The sequence below is a fragment of the Helianthus annuus genome, chromosome 14 (genome assembly GCF_002127325.2).
Source record: "Helianthus annuus cultivar XRQ/B chromosome 14, HanXRQr2.0-SUNRISE, whole genome shotgun sequence".
NCBI lineage: Eukaryota > Viridiplantae > Streptophyta > Magnoliopsida > Asterales > Asteraceae > Helianthus > Helianthus annuus.
Window position 1 is genome coordinate 154,872,295 of NC_035446.2, and position 12,617 is coordinate 154,884,911.

A 12,617-nucleotide genomic window follows, 5' to 3' on the forward strand; every position below is an offset into this window, starting at 1 on the left:
TCAGTAAGTAAATAAATAAAACTGAGTATGTGTTTCCTTGTATTTAGTACAAATAGTGTGCAATAAAACTTCCATGTTATTTGTTAAACTTTGTTCCAAAGTTTTAACCGGATATTTTGTGCATTTTGCATATGTGCTACACAGCATGAACGAGATATCTGAAGCTTTTCAGAACCTCAATCTATACCCAGTAAATATCGAAGTTTCTCATGAATTTACGGGATATTTTGCTGATGTGGACCAACCTGTAAAATTCCCTACTCCACCAGTGACCAAACCAAAAAGAAGGCCAAAGAAAAATTATGTATGGGGAAGCCGTATACGTAAGAAAAAGTCAGTTACAAAACCTCCTAGAACTAGTAAACCTTTAGAGAAAGGAAAGGCGATTATAATCCAGGAAAACCCTAATCAGCGAGAACAGGAAACTGAAGCCAATAATGAGTCTAGGCAAATGGAGGAACAGTTTGATCAGTATTCTCAAGAAATAGAAATAGAAATAGGGCAAGGGTCTAGAACAACTCAGGTAGAAGTTGGAGAAAGTTCTAATCAAAACAAGAGAATTACTTTTCAAGAGCAGATAGATATTTTACTAGAAAAATGTGAGACTATGCAACCTGCCAGTCCGGGTATTTTTACCTATCCTATCGAAAACCCAATCCCTATGAATTTTGCACCAACCATCACTGAACCAATAGTCCATGACCAACCTGTAGAAATGGAAGAATGGTGGACAAACGATTGGCAATTTCAAAATATTGTCAATAGCCCTTACTCGTTTCTTCCACAGTTCGACCCAGAACCCCTACCTAATCCACCAATGAGCAATGAAAACCTGGCTGAACTTCGCCATTTCGGTGAAGAGTTGATGGATGCAGGGAATAGAATTAGGGAAATAGGGGGACAGATTGCCTGGAAGTATGACGAGAGGGAACTCCGTTTCTAGAATGACAAATAGGAGGGTGGTAAAACTATCTTTGTATAATAGTAAAAGTAAATAGTGAAATCAGTTGTAACATAATGAATAAAACCTTGTAAAATATCGGTGTGTATTGATGCATACTATACTGATATGAAATGGAATCGAGAAATCGATAATTTTGGCTTTATGTGCTTTAAATTGTTTGAATTATTTGTATAAATTGCTAATTGCTAACTACTCCTAATAAAATTATCATCAGATGGCAAATAATGATAACGAACCAGTAAATGAAGTTAATCAATCAGAGCAACACCCAGAAGATCAATATATGACCAAACAAGATATTGAAAATATGGTTGCCCAAGGAATAGCCAACGCAATTCCAATGTTCGTTGCTGCTATGAAAAATCCAAACGATCCGCAACATATCGTTCCTAGTAAACATACTATCGAAGATAATTTCAGTAATAGTATAAACGGGGGCAATAATCATACAAATCATGACAATGAATCTCAGCACTCGCCGCGCCCTAAAAAGCGAAAAGCCGCAACACCTGGTTGCACTTTCAAAGAATTCCTTGCTTGTAAACCTGCTGAATTTGCAGGCAACGAAGGAGCAACTGCAACACTGCGATGGTTAGAGAAAACCGAAGCAGTAATTGCAATAAGTAAATGTGCTGAAGAAGATCAAGTCATGTATGCCTCAAACCTGTTTAAGGAAGGAGCACTAGAATGGTGGAACACAGTGCTGCAGGCAAAAGGCAGACGGATGGCTTATGCTATGACTTGGGACGAATTTAAAAATCTTGTCGAAAGGAAATTCTGTCCTGAGTATGAGAAGGAACAGATGGCAAATAAGTTCCTAAATCATCGAATGACCGGGGTAGATTGTCGTGGTTATACTTCAACATTCTTCGAATATGCTAGGGTGGTACCAACACTGGCTTCGCCAGAACCGGTACTCATTTCTCGCTATATTTGGGGATTAATTAGCGAAATTCGCAATATCGTTAAAGCTGCGAGACCTCGCACTATTGACGATGCAGTAGAATTAGCTAACACCTTAACGGATGAACTGATACGCACAAGGGACGAAGATAAGAAGAAGGAATTATCTCAGAGAATTACCCAAGGATTTAGGATGGGTAATAGTAGTAATTCCAAGAAGAGAGGGACAGGACGATCTGTAACTGTGCCATTTTGCAAAATTTGCCGTAAGAACCATTTTGGAAGATGCAATAGAATTTGCAATTTTTGCAAAACAACAGGACATCGTGAAACTGTAGGAAGAAATCTGTAATTTGTTACCATTGTGGAGAAGCTGGCCATTTCAAAACTGAATGTCCTAAGTTAGTTAACCCAGTAGACAACAAACCCAAGGCAGCTGAAGGAACTACTAAAAAGAATGCCAGAGCTTTCCAACTGACTACTCAAGAAGCAGAACTCATTCCGGATGTGATCGCCGGTACGTTCTTAGTCCACAACGTCTATGCAAAAGTATTATTTGACTCTGGTGCAAACCAAAGTTTTATAAATACTTCATTCTGTCAAGCTCTTCAGTTACCATTAACTACCGTTAGGCATATTTTTACAGTCGAAACTGCAGATGGGAATTCAGTTAAAATCAATCAGGTTTTGCAAAAAGTAGAAATAGAACTTTCAGGTCATAAATTTGTTGCAAACCTATTGCCTATGAAATTAGCTGAGTTCGATGTTGTGTTAGGAATGGATTGGTTAATAGCCAACCATGCTCAAATCATTTGTGATGGGAACTCTATAGAAATTCAAGCACCTAATGGACAGGTAATTAAGATTTCAGGAGATAAACCTCGGAAGCCATTAAAGTTCATATCAGTAATGAAAGTTGCTAATTATGAACGGAACCAAGGAACATTATATATGATTTCCGTAATCATCTGTACTAAAGGTAAGGAACTCAAGGAAATCCCGGTAGTCTCAGAATACCCAGATGTATTTTCAGAAGATTTACCTGGATTACCACCAGATAGAGAGGTAGAATTTAGGATTCATCTAATTCCAGGAACTACACCGATAGCCAAAGCACCTTATCGATTAGCTCCTACCGAAATGCTAGAATTAAAGAAACAATTAGATGAATTACTAAGCAAAGGATTTATACAACCTAGTTCATCCCTTGGGGTGCACCAGTGTTGTTTGTGAAAAAGAAAGATGGATCAATGAGAATGTGTATTGATTATAGAGAGTTGAATAAGGTTACAATCAAGAATCGATACCCATTACCTAGGATTGATGATCTTTTCGATCAATTACAAGGAGCTAGGTATTTTTCTAAGATAGACTTAAGATCCGGATATCATCAATTGAAAGTTCAAGAAGAAGACATACCTAAAACTGCTTTCAGAACTAGGTATGGTCATTATGAGTTTACAGTCATGCCCTTCGGATTAACCGATGCCCCAGCTGCATTTATGGACATGATGAACAGAATCTGTAAACCATATTTGGATAAATTTGTGATCGTGTTTATTGACGATATACTTATTTATTCCAAAAGTCAAGTCGAGCATTGTCAACACTTACATGCACTCTTAACTTTGTTAAGAAAAGAAAAGTTGTACGCTAAATTTTCAAAGTGTGAATTTTGGCTACAAGAAGTGCAATTCTTAGGCCACATGGTGAATCACGAAGGTATACACGTAGATCCCGCTAAGATCGAAGCCATTACCAACTGGAAAGTTCCACAAACTGCAATGGAAATTAGAAGTTTTATAGGTTTAGCCGGTTATTATAGACGGTTTATTAAGGATTTTTCCAAGATAGCTGTACCATTAACTAAGCTAACCTGTAAAGCCACTAAGTTTGAGTGGGGACCAAAGCAAGAAGAAGCCTTTAGAATTTTAAAGCAGAAATTAACCAATGCTCCAATCTTAGCTTTACCAGAAGGAACAGAAGATTTTGAAGTATATTGTGATGCTTCGAAATTAGGATATGGATGCGTGTTGATGCAACGCAAGAAGGTAATTGCGTATGCTTCCAGACAATTGAAAAAGCACGAAGAGAACTATACGACTCATGATTTAGAATTAGGAGCTATAATTTTTGCCCTTAAGATTTGGAGACATTATCTGTATGGAAGTAAGTTTACTATTTATACGGATCATAAGAGTTTAAGGTATATATTCGGGCAAAAAGAATTAAACATGAGACAAAGAAGATGGATGGAAGTCCTGAGTGATTACAACTGTGATATTCAATATCACGAAGGAAAGGCCAACGTAGTAGCAGATGCCTTAAGTCGTAAGTATCATGAAAAACAAAGGCGAGTCCGTGCTCTTAGAATAAATCTACAATTAGATTTAAGGGAACAAGTGAAGGAAATCCAGAAAACGGCAATCAAAGACGATGCCGAAGGAATGAAAGGTTATCTAAAAGAATTGGAGCAAGGAAATGATGGAATTTGGAAATTCCACAAAAGTAGAATTTGGGTACCTAAACAAGGAAATTTAAGATCGAAAATTTTAGAAGAAGCTCATAAATCTAGGTATACTGTACACCCAGGAAACAACAAAATGTACCAAGATTTAAGAAAGAATTTCTGGTGGATAGGAATGAAAAAGGATATAGCTGAATATGTATCTAAGTGTTTAACTTGTTTACAAGTTAAAGCCGAACACCAGAAACCCTCAGGTTTATTACAACAGTTAGAAATGCCTATATGGAAATGGGAACTCATAACAATGGACTTTGTTACTAAGTTACCCAAAACCAGAAAAGATAATGATGCAATTTGGGTAATCGTAGACCGATTAACCAAATCAGCTCATTTTCTACCAATAAAAGAAACCTTTAGCATGGAAAGATTAGCCAAGCTATATGTGGATGAAATAGTATCCTTACATGGAGTCCCGCTCTCCATTGTATCGGATAGAGATAGTCGTTTCACTTCCTGATTTTGGACAAGTTTTCAAACATCAATGGGAACCCGACTTAATTTAAGCACCGCATATCATCCACAGACCGACGGACAAAGTGAAAGGACGATCCAAACTCTGGAAGACATGCTCCGAGCATGTATAATTGACTTTGGAGGTAATTGGGATAACCATTTACCATTAATTGAATTCTCCTATAACAATAGTTATCACTCAAGTATTGAAGCCGCTCCATTCGAGGCACTGTATGGACGCAAATGCAGAACACCCGTATGTTGGGCAGAAATAGGAGAAAGTCAATTATCAGGTCCAGAAATTGTGCAAGAAACTACAGACAAGATCACTCAAATCAAGGAAAGATTGAAAACAGCCAGAGATCGCCAAAAGAGCTATGCAGACAATCGTCGCAAACCACTTGAATTCCAAATAGGAGACAAAGTACTACTGAAAGTATCTCCTTGGAAAGGAGTTGTAAGATTTGGTAAGAAAGGAAAACTGAGTCCCCGATATGTTGGACCATTTCCAGTGATTCAACGAATCGGACCAGTTGCTTATCGCTTACAGCTACCAGAAGAACTAGCTGGAGTACATGATGTATTTCATATATCCAACCTTAAGAAATGTTTATCAGATGAATCTCTGGTAGTACCCCTTCAAGACATAGAGGTAAATGAGAAACTGAAATTCATAGAAAAACCTTTACAAATAGAAGACCGGAAAATCAAGTTTCTCAAACACAAGCGACTTGTATTGGTAAAAGTCAAATGGAATTCCAAGAGAGGACCGGAATACACTTGGGAATTAGAGTCAGAAATGAAGCGCAAATATCCTCATCTATTCCAGTGAATCTCGAGGACGAGATTTTTCCTAAGGTGGGGAGGATGTAACATTTCTCATTAAAAATTAATAATTAGAATGCTAATTAGCTATTAAGAAAACCCTAATTGAGACACCCAAGTAATTCTGCACTAACCCTAAAATTTTCGAAACAATCGAAATCAGGATCAGGGCCCCTAAAACTCAGGGGGGGGTTAAACCCTAATCGATATTATCCTTATTATACGTTGTCTGAATTGAATTTTATAAAACTATCAACTCACCCAAGCTACTGGACACGAAACCTACCCTACCCTAAATTGGCATCTCAGGCGATACGCGGGAGGTTCCCCGAATTCTGCCGCGACACGCGGGAGAAGCCAATTTTCAGTATAAATAGAGGGCCTTGGGACTTGAAATTGGAAGTTAAAACGTCGTCCAAACGCTTTCTGTACGACGAATTATCACAATTATACTACAACTACACACACACTGTTATCGAGGTGCTGCCACGGAACAGGGTAATTACTCGATCGCTATTACGATTCAGTTTCCGGGATCAATATATCCAAAGAATGTCTAAGTGCCGCCCACATTGGGTTATGCTTTGTCGTTTGTCGATAATTCGATAAATGAGTTGAAGCATTATACTTTGTCGTTTGTCGATAATTCGATAAATGAGTTGAAGTATTATACTTTGTCGTTTGTCATTTTGATAAACGAGTTGAAGTATTGCACTTTGTCATTCATTGTGAGAATTTGATCTCGTAAGTTATCGTAACTGCTGTATTGATCACTAACCCTGTTTTGTGTGCATTATTGTGAAATTAGGTTAACAGGGCTAAAATCCTATTCTATCCGTAGTAAATCTGCAATGTGAGTTATTCTTCTTTTCTAAACTCTTTTCTCACCGTTTGTGAGTGTTAACTATTTTACAATACTCCAAATTCATTTTTCCGAGATTATAATACCAGTGATTAACTTGATGTAATCACCAAATTACAGCCAGTATGTAGGGTATTGTGCACATTACTACAGTTTAAATCATTTTAGGTGGGCGAACCTAATTTAATTGATTTACGTCATTCATTGGGGCAGCCAATGGTGATATGACCACTGTCACAGATCCGGTCGAGTGACAAATACTGTGGGTAGTTGGTTGATATCAGAAACATGCGTAAAAGATCTTAACACTGTGAATAATCATAAAATGTGTCATTTTCAGTAACTAGAATAATTCACTCAGTATTTCCCGCTGACAAAATCTTTTTCAAACATGTTTCAGGTAATCTGCTGTAAATCAGGAAAAGTGCTGAGGAGCATTTCAAGCTTAAAATAGTGGCTCAGTATAAAATAAAGAAAGATGTTTTGAAATAAGAATTTATCACTAAACTTATGTATTGTAAATTATCGGGGTTTTATCCCGAATTGTGAAATACAAATAATCGGGAAAAGTTTTAGCTTTACAACGATCATTTCCGCTACTAAACTCAATTAAACAAATATCACGGGGTTTCTGTCCCGCGGCTCCGGAAACGGGTCAAACCGGGTCGGGGGCCGTGACATTGGCTCCATGGATTTCAAAGATAGATTTAGGGGTGTCACCTGACACATACATGGCATACGCTGAATCGTAAATTATAATGGACCCGTTATCCTTGGCAAAATTCACTAATTTAGTCAGTTGCTCCCTGGATGCAGCAGAGCCTGTTGGATCGTTAGGTGAGCAGAAAAATATGATGTCGGTTCGAGAAACTTTTGATAAATCAGGAAAGAAATCATTCTCTGGTGTGCACTTCAAGTATTCAATATTGCCGAATTTTTGGATATCCTTTTGGAACTCCCCGGTCTGTCCGATAATCACGCTTGAATCTACATAAGCCGGGTATGATGGATCTTGCACCGCCATTGTAACATTAAACCCGAACAAGACCTGAAGGCGGGAAATGTCAGACTTTGCACCATCAGATACAAATATGTCATCTTCCTCTATGCCAAGGTTTGAATAAAACGTAGAAGCAAGTTGAGCTCTCAGTTGCTTTTCACCTTGTTTAGTTTCGTAACCAGTGTAACCCTCAATGGTAGATAAGCCAAGTGCTCTCTTAGCCATGGCAGAAGTAATGACTTCAGGAATGGACTCGGTGGTATCACCAATACCAAGGCTTATCACTTGTGCATCGGGATATTTCAACATGTGCGCAGCTTTCCTTCTTCCAATCTCTGGAAAGAGATAACCAGCTTGAAGGTTAGCAATGTTCCCATTGCGAGAAACTTTAGTCTTTTAAGCAGTCTGTTTAGCCGGAGAAGTAGCCACACATTTACAAACACCCGCCTTTTTGGAAGATACACTTACAATCTGAGTCCTTACGCCGGTGAAGGTGTTTTTGGCAAAGATAGCAGATGAGGAAGATGAGAGTGGGATTACGTGATTGTGGTTAAGAACAGACATGATGAAATGGAATGATTGGATTGGGAAGAAGACAGTAGACAGGAGGAGGAAAATCATCAACGGAAAATCAAGTACAAACCTGGTATCGCGACCTGATATCATGATGTATCTGCTGGTTAAAGACAAATGGGTTGTTCACGTTTAGATCAACGTAATCCGTGAAGAATTGTTGTTATTTTATGCAAAACATGAGCTAAATACAAGGAAGTTTGGTTGAAAAAAAATCAACCTGCAAAAAAAATAAACATAACTTTAACTTAAAAGTTAAAAACGACGATATTCCATCAGTTTAAGTTCAAGCTGTACAAAGTCGTATCTCTTTGGTTAATAAGGTCCAAAAGGTTTATCGATCCCAGGGGGTGCAGATACATAATAGGCATATAGAAATTATTGTACGTCAAATAACATCAAAAGTGTTGGTTTCAGAAGATGAAATGTCTAATGTTTTTTTGCCCGGAGAACTAATTGAATTCTTACGAGCGGAATCGGTTTGCACTTTTACCCAATATGGGAAGCAGCATCCGTTGATGAATGGTTATACAATGGTGGTCCTTATGAACTAATTGCTCTACACTTCTTACTTGGTGTAGCTTGTTACATGGGTCGTGAGTGGGAGCTTAGTTTCCGTCTGGGTATGCAACCTTGGATTGCTGTTGCATATTCAGCTCCTGTTGCAGCTGCGACTGCTGTTTTCTTGATCTAGATCTTGTGGTCTGGTTACAAATGCAAAAGATTTATTCCTTATTAATGATCTAAGACAATTTGTCAAGCGCTTGTTCCTCAAATAACAATACTAACAACAATGAAATTTGATTCGAACTGCAATCAACCCATCCTCTACTACTATTCTTTAGAGTATCTTTAATAATCAAACTAATCATGAAAAGCAACACAAAATCCTGCTAGGAAATACCATATAGATTATTTATCAGCATATGACACACCTAAATCTGAACTCTATCAACATTTAAAGTCCAATAAGTAAAATGAATGAATGCTCAAGTTATAAAATTGTATAAATAAAAGTATGAAACCTTCTCTTAAATGATAATCTAGTAATCTGTAAAATGGAACCTTCTCTTTGATGAAGCCCTACACACAGTTTAAATCAACAAAATCAAAGCAAAAAACATATAGGTTTTGCAATATTATAAAGATCTTAAACAAATCCTAAATCTATGAACAGCCGTGGAATAAAATGTATAGAGGGAAGAAATACCTGAATGAAAGTAGAAGCTTTCTAGCATGAAAGAAGCTCGTTGCAGGTGTTATTTGGGTGGTTACCAGAACCCTATTAAAACCATCCCTGCCAACCCTATACTTTCTCCGCCCACATTTGAAGGAGTAAAACTAATGAGAGGAGGTTGGGAAGGGAGAGAAGAGGATGTGTGTATACAACCGTCTAAATTACCAGTAAAAACACTACACGATTTTGTGGCCCTTGTGTGGCCCAATAGATATGTGCCAGGGAGAGCCTGGTACTATTCCTAAGGTATGTTTTTTAATAGTATTCACTTGTCGCGTTTAATGCATCTTGATCCACCACAAATGTAGCAACTATATCCAACTGCAATCACCACATTTTATGCAATTATTTTCTTAAGATAGTATTTGACCAGTTGATAATATGTTACATTATATTATATAAATATATAAAACATTTGTAATTTTCTTGTACCTCTGTAGGTGTGCCTATGTCTAGTGGAATGACCGTACCCAGCTCAAGTTCGATCTCATTAAACTCTTGACCGTTGTATCTCAAACTCTCGATCTCCTCAACGGGCCAATGAAGTAGATGGGTCCCAGACGAAATTAACATACGAAAATGGTAGCCCTTCCTCTAGTGAGATCTTGGTTATGTTTATCCGATTCGGCAACATAACCTCACGTGACCTGCTTTTTCTTCAACAGGTCGTAAAGACTCTTGGATGCAAAGAACCTTCCGTAATCACGTCGATACCCGATACCCACGTCTAGTTCCGGGTTATCGGGAGTCCATTTATCGTTTATTGCGTCATAGGTCCCAATTGAATACCAATACTTACGATGTCCCTCCCAACTTTCTTTAATAACGTGTTTTATACCCGGCCCGTACGCGGCCATATCAAGGACACTATTGTTGGTTAATGACACCGGATAAAAGTCGACACATTCCCACATATCGGTATTGGGAACCGAATGCAATGGCTCATCCATCAACTTGTAATTCGTGAAATCATCGGTATGGTAAACAAATACAAGTCCTATTTTGTTTTATTTAGATCCCATGATCATCCTGTGTTTTCTATCGGGACCCTTCCAAACAGTTGAGGGGTCCCGATGGTCTTTAAACCCAATCCATGGTGGAGTGTAAAGGATTGGGCTGCCCTCATATTTGACTCACTCTACAAGAAGTGGGCCAGATATGTTGACTGGTACCGCTTTGCATTGAAACTGGGAACAATTATTAGTGTTTCCCGTGTACAATGCAAAGATTTCACCGTTGGGGAGGACGGTGGTCGACCCTGATAAAAAACCCCTCAATATCGTACCATTCGGATGGGCTGAGAGCAACAGGAAGCTCAAACCAATTGATCAAGTCTTTCGACACGGAGTGACCTTGTAACACCTCGTAAAATCACGTCCAATGATGTATTGACACGTGTAATAAACCCTAATAAAGTCAAGCCTTGAATTTGAGGGACTAATTTTTTTCGAAAAATCGAAAAACATTAATTATGAAAGAACTGGAAGTATTAACATAACTTAAATAAGTTTCTAAATAACCTTCTATGGTTTTATATTCACAAATGAGCCACTTGTTGATCAAGTGTAGCCGTTTGCGTAATTAATTGAAAGTTTGCGCAATAAAGGGTTAAAAGCGTCAACATGTTAATTCTTACCTCTGAGTGATCTTTTAACAAACCGGGAGCTTCATGATATTTGATTATACTCTCGGGAATGCCAAATGTTGGCCGTCTAAGGTTTTTATGCCTATAAGTAAAGTTACGCGCAACTTTGCAAGTTAGAGGGGCTAAAAGTGTCAATATGTTTAATTATACCTCTGAATGGCCTTTTAGCGAACCCGAAGCATCTTGATGTTTAATAATACTTTCAAGAATGTCAAATATAGATTAGATGAGGCTTCAATGCTATTAAATGATGAGATGCGCAAGTTTGCGCAATAGAGGGACCTAAAGCATCAACTTTTGAATCTACGCCTTTCGGTGACCATTTAAGCAAACGGGAGCGTAGTCATATTTAAGTATATTCTTGGGAATGCCCATTATGAGCCATGGAAGGCTTGGATGTCAGTAAACGACATTTCGCGCTACTTTGCGCAGTTAAGGGACTAATTGCGTCAAACTGCTAAAGTATGCCGATCCGTAGGGTACCGGACCTTCTGGTATATGACCGTGAGTTAAACATACCCTATTTATTCTTTATATAGCTTAGATATAGGCTTAGAGGTGTTGGTGCGCAAAAATAAACTTTTACGTCATGTAGGGACTAAAAGTGTCAAAAAGTGCACAAGTTTGCATTTTCGCTCATATCTTGCATTCTGAATATCCCCGGACACCCAAAAATTTATGTAAGCACTAAAATATTTTATTTTAGTGTTTGGCTTGATAAAATTCCATTAGTCGCGTAATTTGGTTCGTTTTTCGCGTCCGTCCGTGTTTCGTCGTAATTAGCTGAACAACGTGATCGTACGACCAAACGAACCGACATCCGGCATATTTTTGAGCATGTTTCATGTTCTCTATGCTTAGGCATCATTGTAGAGCCTTAAAAATGGTTTAACGGGTCTTAGATGTGTCGAAAATGACATTTGAAAGTGCAGGGGCCAAAATTGTCAACAAATGAAAGTATATGTATACTGTACTGGTCCTTACGGACCGTATATACTGACCCTTACGGACCGTATAACCTGCCCAACTCCAGAAATCAGAAAACCAGCTTTGGTTTTGCTCTTTGTCTCACATGATTGATTCTATGGGCTGAATTTGGAACACCCATGGTTTTCTAAAACAAGGGGCATACTTGTAGGGCTGAGATCGAATCCTGTTTACCGAGGAACGATCCTAACGGCTCTCAAAATCCTATAAATACCCCCTTTGTTTTGGGTTTTCACTTGCACCTTCCTTCATTTCTGATTGCTCTGAATTCTTTGAGGGTCTTGAGCTTCTTGAGAACCTCTTTCAGTCCTTTGGACTCTTGTAAGTAATCCTTTCATGCCTAGTTTAATTATTTAGCGTTTTAACCCGAAAAGTCAAGCGTTTTCGATAAACGCTTTGACTTTTAAATGGTTGATTCATTGTTCGCAACGAACATGGCTACGTGACCGTAATTAGGTAGGTGTTTAACCCTCAAAAGGGCACCTCCTAATTACCACGTTTACTTAGTTTAATTGTCGGATCAAATAAAAGTCAAACGGGTTAGTTTTAAATAAAATACATAACTATTAATATAAAAGTCATAAAATCAGTTTTCTCACTTTAATAACTTGGTAAATATTAGTTGAACATGCCTAAGCATG

General features: G+C 38.1%; 2 pseudogenes; both read right to left on the minus strand.

Moving 5' to 3' along the window:
- Nucleotides 1–3,622: 3,622 nt before the first annotated feature.
- On the minus strand, nucleotides 3,623–8,137 carry LOC110907636 (annotated as a pseudogene).
- Nucleotides 8,138–8,322: 185 nt separating this feature from the next.
- The window catches only part of LOC110907637, a 58,848-nt pseudogene continuing 54,553 nt past the window's right edge, over nucleotides 8,323–12,617 (minus strand).